Source organism: Malaya genurostris, chromosome 1, assembly GCF_030247185.1.
Source record: "Malaya genurostris strain Urasoe2022 chromosome 1, Malgen_1.1, whole genome shotgun sequence".
NCBI classification, from domain to species: Eukaryota; Metazoa; Arthropoda; class Insecta; order Diptera; family Culicidae; genus Malaya; species Malaya genurostris.
In genome coordinates, this window is record NC_080570.1 from 64,282,903 (window position 1) to 64,299,195 (window position 16,293).

Below are 16,293 nucleotides of genomic sequence, written 5' to 3' on the forward strand. Positions count from 1 at the left end.
CACAGCGAAAAGTGCACAAATCTAATCAAACTGTTCTAGATTTGCATCAAACTGAGGATATTTACCTTCGGTTTGCGAGCAAGAAATCCTAATAGTTCTTTAGAAAACTTTTAGAGCTATTAGAACGGCTGATTTTGTGTGATGCTACCACCGTTGTCCTCTTTTCGTTTTTATTTCACCAATGCAAACGGCTAGCAGCTGTTACGTAATCGCCCTTGTCGGAAGCGAAACTAGGTTTGCAAACGACACACAATACATTTGCTCACAGTGGCGATAGAATCCAAACTGATCCAATTTTTGTTAAGAGGTTTCCTTTTACGTGATTTCGTTTGTAGCTTTTTCACTAATGGGCGGTCCTAACGGCTATAAAAATAGCACCATATAGAATTTTAATGTCGATTTTTTCATTTTGGATTTGGGTTTTGTTGAAAGAAACTACGGGATTCATTCCTGCCTTTCAGAAGGACCAAATTGTGGAACTCACTACGATATAAAGCAGTGGCAAACGCGCCTTATGAATTATCCTGTTTGATACTCGTTTATACCAAACATTTCAGAAAAGTTTAGTTTTGAATTGTTTGAGATTATGTCACACAACTGTAAATTCTATCATAAAATTGTGATCATATTTCCGATGGCATGTAGCAAAAAATATGTTGATTCGTTAGATACAACAAGAGATATTCACGATCAAAAACTTATCACTCCCTCAGAGGGTAAATTTTGAAAAGGTGCCCCATAGTAAAGTAAGTCGTATTCACGACAAAATGGAAAATATTTTCAAAGAAAATCAGTTTTACCCAAGGGGCGGGTCGCTTAGAGTAGTGTGCCAATCACACATTGACACAATGCATTGGAGCATTTCTCAATATCGGCGGTTCGATTTCATTCAGTTGCACAGGTTGCAGCATACAAAGGACTCACTTTTGACAAGTAGCTATTTCCATCGTATTTCCTGCACTGCTATCATTGTTAAGCGAACGGTAAAATAAACACAAGTGACTGAAAAATTTTATCTCTTCTTTTATGTTAAGTTTGCAATGGATAAAGTAAATTTTGCCATTTCGATATCTTGAGTCAAGATTCTTGATCTAACATTCTTGATCTAACATAGTTGTTTTTTTTGAGGCACAATATAGTTTGTGTTCAGCGACTCTCCCCTTGGTTTTACCCTGTTCCTATGAAAAATCTGTACTTGTCTGTATTCGCTAATAACTCTATGATAAGATGAGAATAGTAATGTTAGTTTATTTTGACATTAAATTTAATTTTATACACTCTCACTAGTCATGGCCAGAGATGTCTATCTCCTCTGTGTGACGAAGAGCAAGCAAAATTTCTCCCCTCGCACTGACAACTTCAACGAGAGCTCTTCTCTTTCAACTTTAAACACCACTGTTGTGTAAAGTGTGCACGCATCATGAGTGCGTTTGTTTATTTCCTTTTACCTCTTCCACTGAATCGCACCAAAGTGCTAGAGCATTAGCTAATACATTCTCTGAGGTGGATGCAGATACTTTCACAGAGGTGTACACGCCGGTGAGCACTCTGCTGTATGGTTTTCGTAGATGAAGCGTGGATACGCAAAATCAGCAAAATAAAACAATTTATCGTAAAATTTTCGGTTTTCCTTGCAAATTTTTCATAGCAAGGCCAGATCTACTCTCTATTAATTGAAGTTCACAGAAGTGTTCGCTCACCATCACGCGCCAGTGGTCACTTGGGTGTATTTAGACGAGAGCGCGTGTGAGCGATTCATGCGAAGAGAATGTGTTTCACTCGCGCCAGCTGCTTTAACCACAAGCCCACACTCAAATGCTGTCTATTCGACACTGAGAAGAAGTGCGCTTTCCTCTTTGTGCGGTGCTTCGTTTTTTGCATCCTCGGTGTGGCAAAAATCTGACTCTAGCGTGTATAACTCTGGTGAAATGCCATCTCTGGCTCATGGCAATACTTTGAAATACGATCGGAATAGCCCTGTGGTAAAAAAATAATACCACGTGGAAGTTTACAAAGTGGTTTCCTAGTAAATTCGAACATCGGACGGATCGTGCACGAAGCTTCCCAGTGAGTTTTGTCGAAGCCTATCAGTCTGATCATCTACCCGATTATCGAAACAATTGAGCACTATTTCGGTCCGTAGCGCTGCGTAGTTCGACCATTTCTGCACTCTTAGCATCAGCTGCGTCATTTCTAAAAATGCGTCGACATTATCGAGCCGACAGCGCCCCAACAGTCTGCTATGGAGTTCGGTGAAAAAAAAGACGACCTGACGACTTGTGTGGTGTTAAATGAGCTGTCAGAAAGGCTAATAAAGCATCGGGCCAACCTTGTTCGAAATGCAAACGTAAGCTTCGAGTATGATTCGTCCGATGTTCGAATTTACTGGGTTACGATTGATTTTCAAACAAGATTGGTGTTAACATTACCTATATCTCATATGATATTATGATAGAGCATAAGAGTGATAAAGATGGCATAACAAGGAGACTGGAGATTCGATTTAAAAAGCGTAAGAGTTTTTTCTCAGGAGATAGCAGTTGAGTGTTGATGTTTCTTATTTCTAGATCTTGTTGATAGATGGCGAAAGAAAAACTCTCATTGGCTATTCAAATCCTGGGATTCTGATTTCGAATTTGTTATCGACGTCATTGGAAGAGCAATTTTACAGTTTGAATATTTTCGACAATTTAGAAAGACCAGGATACTAGAGAAAATTTGCACTTTTATGGAGCAGGGCGCTTGGATTGAACATTGTTATGTTCAACACGATGCATATTGTGGTTAACCGAAGCGAATGTCACTTGACTAACTTGATGTTAACCGAAGCGAACGACACTTGATTTACATCGAAGTGAAATTGTTATTTTAGAAAGATTCTAATTTTGGTTACTGTTGATTACATTGATAATGGGCCAATCGTTGTTTTTCTAAATGTAAAAATAAAAAAAAGTCACAAAATTCGATTGATTTTTGAATTTTAATGTCCATTAAGTTGATTTTTTGATTTCGACCGTTGTGCTCAAATTGTCTGCATTTCATCTAGATTTTCGTCTTTCATAATTGCTTCTTCCTGTCTACATAAACCGTTCTAGCTAATCCTAATTTTACGATCCTGTTATAGAGCCAACATTCCGAAGCTGTCGTATGGAAGTAATTGAGCGACAATTATTTCAATAACTTACTCGCCACAATTTACATTACCATATATTTCCGGGAGTGGCGATAGCGGTAATTAGAAAATCTGTTCGCTCTGTCTCTGCGCTTATGCGGATATAATCTTCGGATATTACCAGCTAGGATAATTCTGTGCGAACCGAAGCCAAATCTGTTCCGTTGAAACATTTTCCCAGTGCGAGCGTAGGTATAACAATCTATTTGCTAAGAGACACGCTCAAGCGTCAGACGAAAAGTTAGTCAAGTAAATTGAACAAAGGAGCTCACAGGATCCAAACTGGAAGCAGAGTCTGGTGGCTTTGGTTCTTTATACTCGTACATCATTTCCATTACGAAACGGCATATCTCATTCGCCCAGACAGAGGAATGCATTCTACCATACTTCCGAGTCACATCACACACAGTGGATTGTTCTTTTAGCAATAGTTGGTGAAAATTATTTGATCCGATGAACGCAACTGATTTGCAAGGGGATTAAAGAAATACTATATGCTTTCGTGACGTGACCTAGAACCAATTTGACATATATGGAAATAAAACAAATGATGCACACACACTGCATCATTCACGATTCTGACCACATTTAACTGAAATTCTTTCCACTATGCTCTTCAGCAGTGAAAACGAAACTCAGACAGAATCGAAAACGTCTTTTGGAACGATCATTTTCTAGAAATTCTGGGAATGGAAATATGTTAAGAGAAAAGAAAAACAACGAATAATAATAATGAAAACCATGATTGAAATCATAAGAAAGCAGACATCCTTTCCTTTTCTTTCCTGTTTCAATAAAACAGTCCATCCTGTTACCGTCTTGCGTACAACTTCGAGCGTAAACGTCGACGTTTTGCTTTGAGCTTGGTACCATCCTGAGCCTGTCAAGCACGGATTTGTGATTTGATTACGAGGTGGTACATGTTGTACATAAATTTTAATTATTTACTTTTTTGTTTCTAGCTGACGAGGGCTGGCGAGGATGATGGTTATCAAGCAGAGCTATTGAATTAGTTGAATCACTGAAGTTGAATCACTGAAGTTGAAAAACTGTAAGCGAAATATTCCATCAAGGAATGATGGAAGTGAAAACTCACATCGAACGTAGCATTAAAAAGTTCATTCGAGTTCTGTCTCTGGAGATTATTTTTCACAGATTGGAATGTTTCCTATTTGGTATGTTTATCGTTGGCAGTGATGAACACGAAAACTACTCTTCAGGACACCTTCTAGTGCCTTAACACAAAATTCGCTTGATATTATTGATTTTATTAATGGTGAAAATCGAAGACTAAATTCTGAAACCACTATCTCTGTTTTCGTTACTGTGGCTGGGGCACGAAGAACAAGAAGCTCTATTGCCAACTGCCAAGTAAAATATGAACTTTTATCGATTCAAAAATACCCTTACAAACTTAAAAAGAAATTACTTTTGAAAATATCGTTATCGTTATATTTATTGAGAATTATGTACAAAATGTTTGGTATTGGTATATAATGTTTATTATATTTATGTACTAAACGTCAAACACGACATTATTGTTACGTAATTATTGTTTGTTAAGTACTATTTTAAGAGGCTGCTCGGCCACCGATGAAAATTAATCTTCAATGTCAACTTCACTTTCTCAGCAGCCTAGATAACCGTGTAGTGTCGATAGCGGTTGTCAACTGGCTAAGAATAACACTACGATCCACTTGTTTCGAGACCACCAATCAGGCGAGCCGTGTGCAATCAGGCGGTATTATTTCAACCAAAGTTTCCTGTTCCATGTCGTAAAAGGCCACTAAAACGAGTCAAGGTGTATTTCCATGCCAAAGACTGAATGACTACAGGAGCCTAAAAAAGGCAGTCGTAAACGGAACATTTGAAGGCTTTGCCTTTGCGGAGCTTCATTTCATTTATAAATTTTTATTTAGAAAATTCGGATGCTGGAAATTGTCAGTCATTAACTGTCTCGGACGATTTGGGTAGAGTTGGTACCACGAATAAAAGATCGAGCTTTATCTCTGTTAACTAGTTGGATAAAACACAGGATTAGTTCTAGGGCCGTCCAGTCAACAACTTCTTGTCCAGATTTGAATCTGAAAATGTTAAAATGTATATTGCATTTTTCCAAGCGTCATTGCAGGATTCTGATCAGAGATCTGACTGGACATTGCAAACTCAACCATTACATAGCTACTAGTTAGCGTGCTGAGTATTATTTTTGTGATTTGTGTAAGTACGATTGCGTACTTCATAGCATCTGATATATAACTGTCCCGCATTGACGCAACTACATATCCGGGTTTTTGGTTCTCTATACTTGGTTGAATATGTGTATGGTGAGCTAAAATTAGAGGATATTCTATCGTTTCTCACCCAATATGGTAAGGAGCAATAGTCAGAGGAGTTCATCGTTCTTCCTGGAGTGACTGAATCCTTTCTGTGTGTACCCTAAAAAGTTTTAGCAGATTGTTTGGCATTCCTTATGGGGAGGCCATTTTACTTCTGTTCATACAGATTGCGAATCGTTTCTTTTTGTTTTGTGCTGTTTCCCTACCTAACCCACTTCACATTTCCCTTCCATGTTCCTTTTATCCATCCCTTTCCATCAGGAAAATGATAGGCCACGACAAAGCATAAATCACCAAATAACTAGGGAAACGTGCCGCTTGAGTCAATCAGTTCTGATTCCTGATGTACAAAACGTTTAGTATTGCTATATAAAGTAGATAATGTTTATGTACTAAACGGAAAAAACGACATTATTTTCTATATAGGGGTGCAAATCAGAAATTCAAGGAAAAACACACGTAGAAATGTGGTCAGGTATCAAACACTTACAGCTCAGTCTATTTTGTATCAATTATTAATATTATTTCTTCATTTTATTGAAAATATTTCTAAGTTTCGATTTGAATGTATCAAGCCACGTATTTTCAATTATTAATGATTGTAATTTGGATTAGTAGCGAGCAGTGTCCTATTTGTCTGCTAAAAATCTTCGGCATGCTGGATTTCCCTGCCATAGACGACGGTTTTGAAGGAGTAAGTGATATATCAAAGGGAAAACATCGCTCTGATTGGTCGATCGATGCAAAAGCGAAACTGTTGGAAGCACGTGAATATATAAATGTAGGCAAAATTATAGCTAACGTTTCAGTCCTACGCGTAGCATGCTAGAGTTAGGTTGTTGCTAGACAGCAAGACAAAAAGTGCCATAAAACGATTGAAAGCTTTAATTGGTAGGCTCTGATCTTGTGTCATGCAAGTTCGGATGAAATTCCATGTTATGTCTTAATGCTTAAAATTAATTTCTAATTAATATCAGATGAACTCGATTGATAATGAGAAAAAGTTAATCGCTTCAACCGAAATCGCGGAATGGTAGAGAAACTTGACACTATAAAAATAATTGCTTAAATATCGAAATCCGTATCGCATGTATATACAAAGATATAATTACATACATTTGAGATATTGATTTAATTTAGTCGGCTACCAAACAAATACAAATCTAAACAAGTCTGGTGTTGGTTTCTAATAAAGATCAATCTAAGCAGACTCTTGTGCAATTGCGGATTCAAAAGTGTGACGATTGAAAGTCGATCATTAGAATTTTGGTTGCCTTGTTCCACATCAATGACTCGAACAACCCTATGGGGCTGATCCTTGTAGTTTTTTAATTGATTTGGAACACCCCGGTGGCACGATTGTCATCTGCAATTGGCTTGATGCCGAAAATTTTGGTTCTTTGGTTCTAGTTTGCTGTCAAATGCTGTGTTTAAGCAGTGTTCACACGTTCACATTTTTCTTCATGCGGTTGCACCAACATAAGGATACGATTTCGGTGGAATATAATCAAACTATAATAAACCATAACTTCTTTTACTTATTCAAAACGAGGTCAATTACTTTCTTTTATAGAGAATACTAGACTAGAGTTATATTTATATTGGGTTTGAAGAAATTAACTTTTGAATTAACTTTTGAAACCAGTTTGGTTTGATTGTACGGTATGAACGCAGCTTAACATATTGTTGACAACAACGCCACGCGATGATTTGGAAGCGTCCTTCCTAGTTTAGTGCAAATGAGTTGCATGAATATAGTATCCTCAGATGTTATAAAATTTGTAACCCATGCAAATTCTGACAAAAATCGATGTAATCTGCAATTGAATTAAATCGCTGTTTGTATTTGTTATTAATTTAGTTTACAGGCTCCACTTAACAAATAGATTTTCCCTGCAACAAAAATCACCGAAATGATGTCCTAATGGTAATTACAAAATCATGTAAATAATGGGGCTGAAAACTCATCACTTTGAACTGAACTTAAACCAACAATGTAAACATTAATTCAAACTACAACAAATAATAAATCTATACCAAAATTCATCGTCGAATCGATGCCATTTGAAGCGCAGTGATCCGAAAGTATGTATATCACATAAATAGGGCTTGGAAAAAGATATGAACAGGAAAAATTCCCTTGTTATGGGTTACAGGAGATCAACTCCAAAATTACGTCGTAAAACGCTCCACGCTGTTTAATTACCGGAAATTTTGCTATCGGGTTATGTGTTCTTGTCTCAATAGAGTTCCTCTTAAATATGAGAGACAAGAGTTTGTTCATTAATTTCTTGGTAAAAGCCGTTTTTCGTAATGATAGCTACCGTGCAAAACGGTCGAAATATTCGTTTTTGTTAGGAAGCTATTTTCGTTAGCGGTATTTGAAATCAACTTTATCACCAACAAGGATGTTTCAATTGTACCGAGCATCCCCTGTTATTATTTCGACCTCGAACGATGGTTGTTTGCCAACATTAATGACTGTGAGTCCTTTCCTGATTCTGCGACGTTTTAATTTGCACCATGCGTTTCGGTTGTGAGTTTCATGGTAGGCGAAACTTTTAATGAGTATAAATTCTTTTGCTTCAGACTTGGCATTTACCGTTGCCCTTCGGAATTTCATTTAGCTGAAGTTCAGTTTATCAAGTTTTTGTATGAAGACAAATTTCGATGATTACGCGTGATTAACTAAACAATTATATATCACACCACACGCTCAATGTCTTGACAATAAGCATGTCTTACACATCTGTTAAAAAGTTGCGTATTTATTATGGCAATTAATTCAGTCTATGTTTTACGTTTATGCTTTCGTATTTCATAAAAGGATTTGGCATGTCTTCAGAAACGACTTATCCCAAACCTTCTACAGCACGGTTGAAGCATTTTTTACATACTATTCTGAAATCCTTTAAATTATTTCTTCCAAATAAAAACAATCAACGTCAGAATCGTGCTTCTGGAAACCATAATAAGCATGATATCTTGATCGATATGTTATCAACGATTCTAGGTAGGAAAATTTGTCAACTATTTCGAACTTATCGTAGTTGATGATTACTCTACTAACCGCTAGCGACTGAAATCCACTGCAGAAAAGTTCAGCACTGATTTTTTGACAACGCGATTCTCACTGAAACCGATTTCGCATGGTAAAAAATGAGCTGTGAACAGTTCACTAGCGAACATTCTGCTCGATGACATTCAAGAAAAAAGTTCGCACATTGAATATATCTGGCATGATTCTCCAGCAGAAGATTTTTGGGAAATTAATTTTCATAGCCGTTGTATCTATGAACCCTTTGAAGAATACATGATGAATAAATTGCAGTGTGCGAAGGGTGGTTGATTAGTGGATTAATGTTGTGATGTATTTGAAATTTATTTGGTACAACAGAATTAATAAAAGCAGCAAGAACTGTTTATAATAATAATTGTAATGATAATAAACAATCATAAATCATGTTACGCAGCTGATTGAAAAATATAGCTTGAATAACGTACGCAGAAGTAACAGGAGCGCAGACTACCGCTATGCCAATTCAAACGCGCCATTGAAACACTGCGACTACGGTGTGTTCGAGATTTGCTGACAATGCTGCGCTTCTGTTACTGCTATGAAATAGCGTTTTATTTGGGTTTAATCTAAAAAGTGCAGTGTAATCAGCCAGCAGGAATTAAAACAGCCTTTCGTCGCTATAATTACTATTTGGAATGTGGCAAAAATATGTTCATATTAACCACCCTACGTGCATCGAAAATATTGCAGTTATTATTTCTCAGCTGCGGTTTAGTTGCGAATTTATTCAGTAGAAATTTTTTTATTTTTTTTTTTCATAAATACGTTTATTTCATAGGCAATATACATAAGTTTTTCTTCGCCGTGGCATCTACAATACATAGTACTTTAAACCTAATACATTTCGAATGTCCTATTAGTATGTTGGTATTCATTAGTTAATCTAAACACTGTTTTTATCAAGCGAGTTGCTATTATAAATTACATTAAATAAAATACATTTATTTTGTACATGATCTTATAACTATTTCAGGTTTGTTTGTATCAGTTCATCACTTTTATTTAATATAAGATAGCTGGCTATTGGTTGAACTCATGGAAGAGAAAACAATCTAACATAAAATAAAATTTAAATTGGAACTCCAATGGACTTAATGAAATAATAAATAAGTTTCATGTAAGGAACGTCACGACAAGCAAGAATGTCGCGAACTGGGACATTGGATAGTCTACCTTGGGTACGCAAGGAATTTATTAGTCGAGATCTGACATCACGATACTCCACGCATGTCCAAACAACATGGTCAATATCGCGGTAACCTTCGCCACAAGCACAATGATTAGTCTCGGAAAGTCCAATTCGAAGGAGATGTGCATCTAACGTGTAGTGATTGGACATGAGTCTGGACATCACACGAATGAAATCTCTACTCACATCCAATCCCCTGAACCATGCCTTTGTCGATATTTTAGGAATAATTGAGTGCATCCACCGACCCAGATCATCTTTATCCCAAGAAGCTTGCCAGCTGGCAAGTGTTCTTTGGCGAGACGCGCTATAGAATTCATTGAAAGCAATTGGTCTCTCATAAATTTCACCCTCAATAGCACCACGTTTGGCTAAAATATCGGCTCTTTCATTGCCTGGAATGGAGCAATGAGCCGGGACCCAAACTATTGTGATTTGATAATTATTATTCAATATGACGTTCAGGCACTGTTTTATTTTGCCCAAGAAAAAAGGTTCGTTTTTGCCAGCAGCCTTTGAGCGAATGGCTTCAATTGCACTCAGACTATCTGTGAAAAGAAAATAATGGTTTGGAGATAATGTGACGATTATACTCAAACTATAATGAACTGCTGCTAACTCTGCTATATAAACAGATGCAGGTTCTTGAAGCCTAAAGGAGACCGAAACATTATTGTTGAACATACCAAACCCTGTCGCTTCTTCAATTCGCGATCCGTCCGTGTAAAACATTTTCTCAGAGTCGATATGCCTGAATTTACTTGTAAATATTTTTGGGATTTCCAACGAGCGTAGGTGTTCCGAAATTCCACGCACTTCGCGCTGCATGGATGTGTCGAAAAATAAAGTTGAGTCAGGGACATTTAGGAGGCTGACACGGATAGGAATATATCTTGAAGGGTTGATTTCCTGTGACATATGGTTAAAATATACAGTCATGAATCTTGTTTGAGATTGAAGCTCAACTAGCCTTTCGAAGTTATTAATAACTAGGGGATTCAGTACCTCGCATCTTATTAGCAGTCGCGACGAAAGCTCCCAAAAACGATCCTTCAATGGAAGAACTCCCGCCAGAACTTCAAGACTCATTGTATGTGTCGAATGCATGCAGCCTAAAGCAATTCGCAAACAACGATATTGAATTCGCTCTAATTTGATAAAATGAGAGTTTGCAGCGGAACGAAAGCAAACGCATCCATATTCCATCACTGAAAGTATCGTTGTCTGATACAATTTTATTAGATCTTCCGGATGAGCACCCCACCAAGATCCGGTTATTGTTCGAAGAAAATTTACTCTTTGTTGGCATTTTGTTATCAGAAACCTAATGTGTCCTCCCCACGTGCATTTGGAATCAAACCACACCCCGAGGTATTTGAAAGTCAAAACCTGTTGGATCATTCTTCCCATCATATGAAGCTGAAGCTGCGCGGGATCATGCTTTCTTGAAAAGACGACCAGCTCTGTTTTCTCCGCAGAGAATTCGATACCCAGATGGACAGCCCAAACGGACAAGTTATCTAAGCTATCTTGCAATGGTTTTTGCAGATCAATAGCTTTGGGTCCAGTAACTGAAACTACGCCATCATAAAATTTTTTTATTGATGAAAATATAATAAGTAAATCTTGCACGAATCTCTTCGGTGTCGAACTGAAGTGTAGTGGATGTTTAGCATCGAAGTATCATCGAAGACTCTTCTCATTTTCGATTATCGATATTTCTTTGGGTAAAATATTGACATCAAGTTTCGAAGGATGAAAATATCGGAAGTGATTTTTACAGTCACTGAGTTTTTTAGAAAATTTTTATCAAACTTGAATAAAATAAGAAATTTACTTTGTTATGAACTAACATAACCTTTTCAATTTGCAAACAGTTATGTCAAGTTAATAAGAATTTTTCTTTATTTTGCATCGTCGCCCTATAGATCTGGAACCGGAAGTTATTTTTTATTTTTATTTGAGCCTGTTTGTGGAAATCGATCAAATCATCTCTGAGAATATTGAGTGAGTCTCGTTTTAGAGTTTTTGACCTCTATTTCCGGTACTTCTGGAACCGGGAACTTGGAACCAGTATAGCCGGTTCGGTTCGTTTAGTAAGACTAATATAGCCTACAAATTGATTCGGTTTTGAGCCAAATCTAGAAGAATCGTCGCCCTGAATGACGGTGTGCAATTTTAACAAACTTTACCCTATGAAAGCATGATAAATTCAATAGCAACCTATGGGACTATGCGATTTTTTATTTTATGAGTGACATTATTTGACACATACTCACTCATATACATACACACACAAAGACATTGCTCAGCTCGATGAACTCGACTTGGTTTATCATCGCAACTCGTGTCTTGGCTGAATTCATATCTTTCCGATAGACAACTGCGTGTAAAAATCAATAACATTGCGTCATCCGAATTCTCGAATAAATCAGGTGTTCCGCAAGGTAGCAACTTGGGACCCTTGCTATTTGTAGTATTTTTCAACGATGTTGCATTACTCTTGGGATCTGGTTGTAAATTAATCTTCGCAGATGATTTGAAACTGTATCTCGTCGTTCGTAGTGTTGAGGATTGTCAACGACTGCAAGATTTGCTTACAAGGTTCGCAAATTGGTGCAGGGAAAATAAACCCATTATCAATGTAACCAAATGCCAAGTTATCACATTTCGTCGGATTCTACTTCCCATTATATTCGACTATAACATTGATGGAACAATTTTATTTAGAGTGACTCAGGTGTGTGATCTTGGTGTACAACTGGATGCCAAATTGACGTTCGATGTCCAACGGTCGCTAGTTATTTCGAAAGCTTCCCGACAGCTGGGATTCATCTCTAAAATTGCCAAAGACTTCAAAGATCCGCTTTGCTTGAAGGCTTTATATTGCTCACTCGTCCGCCCGATTCTGGAAAATGCTTCAGTAATCTGGTGTCCGTATCAAATATCGTGGAGCCTTAGACTTGAACGTGTTCAGAAACGCTTTGTTCGCATGGCATTACGACATTTGCCTTGGAGAGATCCTGTAAACTTGCCACCATACCCGGACAGATGCCAATTACTGGGAACCGATACTTTACAGCGCCGAAAAAAATTTCAACAAGCATTGACCATTGCGAAATTAATAAACGGGGAGACCGATGCTCCAGAATTGCGTAGCAAAATTCGTTTTCGAGGACCAAGCAAATCATTGCGATATACGACTCTACTTCAAAACGGATTCCACAGGACTTTATTTGGAAGTAACGAACCTATAACTGCGTGCACACGAGCTTTTACTTCTGTTGTTGAAAATTTTTGAGTTTGATGAGCCTTCCCGTCGCTTCGCAGAAAGAATGAACCGAACTATATTATATGGATTGATTTTTTCTATGTGTTAATTTATTTCACTTGACGCATTGTAATTACTTCTTGTTTTATGTTTGTTGTTTAAAAGATAGTGGTTTTTGCGCCTATCTGAGAATGGAATGAAATTTGTTCAACTCATATAGGCTTTTTCCCACTCTGTCGGTTCATTTAGACATATGTCCGATGAACCCAATAAGAAATAAATAAAAAAATATACTGCGTGGAATGATATAGAACACTTAGCCCCCTGGATCAATTTTCACTAGTAAATTTTTCAAGTGATTGCATAAACTTTCTATATAAAAAGGCAATAGGTTTCAGTTTTTTTTAATAGCAAAGCATCGTTATCATGATTTTGTAATAATACTAACAAGTAGGTACAAATTGAATAAAATATTTACAAATTTACATATTCTTCATAACAATGTGGCAACCCTGCACGGTATATGAAATTGAAGTACGCTGCGAACGGAGCAAAGCCGCACGTACCGACGCGTACCAGTTTTGCATCGTCATTTTGAATGATGATTTAAATGTTTTGTTGGATCTTAATGAAATTGCACAGTATATTTAAAGACTATGAGAGCTTTAAGTTAAATCATGATTCGTGAAAATCGGTTTAACCGTTGCTGAGAAATCGAGGTGAGTTCCGTTTTTGGAGCTTTTCTTCACTATTATCGGTGCTTTCGTAAGCGGAAACCGGTAACTAGTAGTCCCGAAGTAATTTTATATATTTACTAACTAACCTTTCATTTGAATATGAGTTTGTGAAAATCGGCTCAGTAATCTCTGAGAAAATTGAGTGACATTATTTGTCACATACATACATACATACACACACACATACATACACACAGACATTTCGTGATCTCGACGAACTGAGTCGAATGGTATATGATACTCGGCCCTCCAGGCCTCGGTTGTAAAAACAGTTTTCACAGCGATTGCATATCTTTTATTTATGAGAAAGGCAAAACAGTTAATTAAAATTGAATTTTGCTCGACAATTTAAAAATCGTTGTTTTTTTTTTATTAATGACACTTTACATCGTATTAAGTTTGTAATTTCAAATACTATGCTGTCTTTTTGTTGTTAATAGAAAAGCATTCTTGATTCATTCAATGTTGCTCAGATACATTCATATTTGTTCCTACTAAACGTGCATCTCCACTATATGGTGAAATAAAAGAGGCCGAAAGTATTTAGTAAAAAATATATATAAAAGAAGCCTAATACAAATCCTGAACGAATGTGTTTCTGAAGTTTTCTGCTTACACTAAAACCTCAATTTAGGCGAACTTAATTTACGCGACTTTTTTTACGCGTTTTATTTGAAATAATGTGATTTTCTATTTAATTCACGCGATGATCGCGTAAAAAAGTTTTTGCATGATGAAGGAAATTTTTATTTATACGTATACAGAACAATCGTACATGCTTCAGTGAACTGAAATTTATGAAATGCACATTACGGAAACGTTTGGTTTCATAGAATCTAGTTAAGATCGGGGGCATCCAAAAATTCTCTGAAAAAAAAAGAAATCAGAATATGGACTTGGTTTCATAGAATCTAGTTAAGATCGGGGGCATCCAAAAATTCTCTGAAAAAAAAGAAATCAGAATGGCGTGACTGGTGACTTTTGCATAACTTTTGAGTGTGGTATGTTCTCGTAGTACTATATTCAACAAATTGACATACTGTGGTACTGTCTGTGGAAGTTCTTGTTCATCAAAAACCTCCTTGGAATATAGGCCTTGAAGTCTACCAACGAAACCGATGACCTAAGTGAGTTTCTTTTTTGAGGTCCATACATTCAATGAATTGGATCATTGTGATGAGTAATGAGGTAGTGCTTGTTCATCTAAAATCTACTTGGAATATAGGCCTTACGATCTACCAGCGAAACCAAGTGAACTATCCAGATCTTTGTACACGGCTCATGTTCGTGATACCACATTCAAATCATTTGCTTATTGTGAATATTCTAGGTCATACAAAAACTACCTGGAGTTCAGGCCTTAAGATCTACCAGCATAACAAACTGCAATAATCATCTTATTGATCACGGTTTATACTCGTGATTCCACTTACAATTCAGAGGGTTATTGTAGGTGCTCTGGGTCACCCAAAAACTACCTGAAGCTCAGGCTTTAAGATCTACCAGCACAAAGAACTGCGGTAATGAACTTTTTGTCTTCGGCCATACTCTTGACACCACATGCAATCCACAGGCCTATTGTGAATGAACTACGCCATCCAAAAACTATTATTCCAAGTATTTCTTGGATCTTGGAATAGATGTCCTAGATGCTTTCGCGTATGGGCGTAGTTTAATTTTTTTATGTTATTTATTCTAAAATTGAATGGAAACTGAAATAATCTTCGTTACGCGAAATATTTGAAATAACACAATGTTTTATTTAATTTACGCGAAATTTAATTCACGCCCCCGACTTTGCGCGTAAATTGAGAGTCCAGTGCATAAACGACTAACAATTAGTCTATTTATTTTTCTTTGAGCTCATGCATAAAATAGGTATCAATATTCCACTCAGATTTATTTGATAATTAAATATAATAGTTACAATTTATAACACTTGCTCGATTTCGTGCATGCAATTTGGACACTAAGTTTTGGTTCAAGTGCCAGTTCGGATCCCTTTACCTTGCGACAAGTCTAGTAACGTTCACTGGTGAGTATAGAGTTTGTATCGTGCGATGGATGAAAAAAAAACAGGATAGGATGAAACGCTTCTAAATGCCTTTCTACTCTACTATCGGTATATAGTTTCCGTTTCGGCGAAAAAGAAAACCCACCTAGGATCTATTTGTAGCACTTGAGTATATTCCATTCTGTAGATATCGGTAAATTCAGCACTTAAAAATGAGCCTTAAATTCGATCTGTGTTATGCTACACTGCTTCGTGAGAATCTATCGTGATGCTAAATGAGTCATTTTTCAGGTGGAAGAAGCTTGACAAAACCGAAATATTCACGCAAAAAAATCAGATTCCTGGTTTGAAACAGATCATCAAAATTTGCGCTGTGTAATGTAAACTGATAGCATCAAAATTTATTACCGAAAATGGCCCACTGGAAATAATTCTTCACCTCCAACAGCTGAACCACCATCCATCCCACCCATTCGCACTGATATTCATGTA

The 16,293-nt window shown here is 36.9% G+C and overlaps 1 protein-coding gene across 5 annotated transcripts in view; it reads right to left on the reverse strand.

Moving 5' to 3' along the window:
• LOC131440292 (alpha-1,6-mannosyl-glycoprotein 2-beta-N-acetylglucosaminyltransferase) overlaps positions 1-16,293 on the reverse strand; it is a 231,764-nt gene that overhangs the window by 98,628 nt on the left and 116,843 nt on the right. The window lies entirely within an intron of this gene.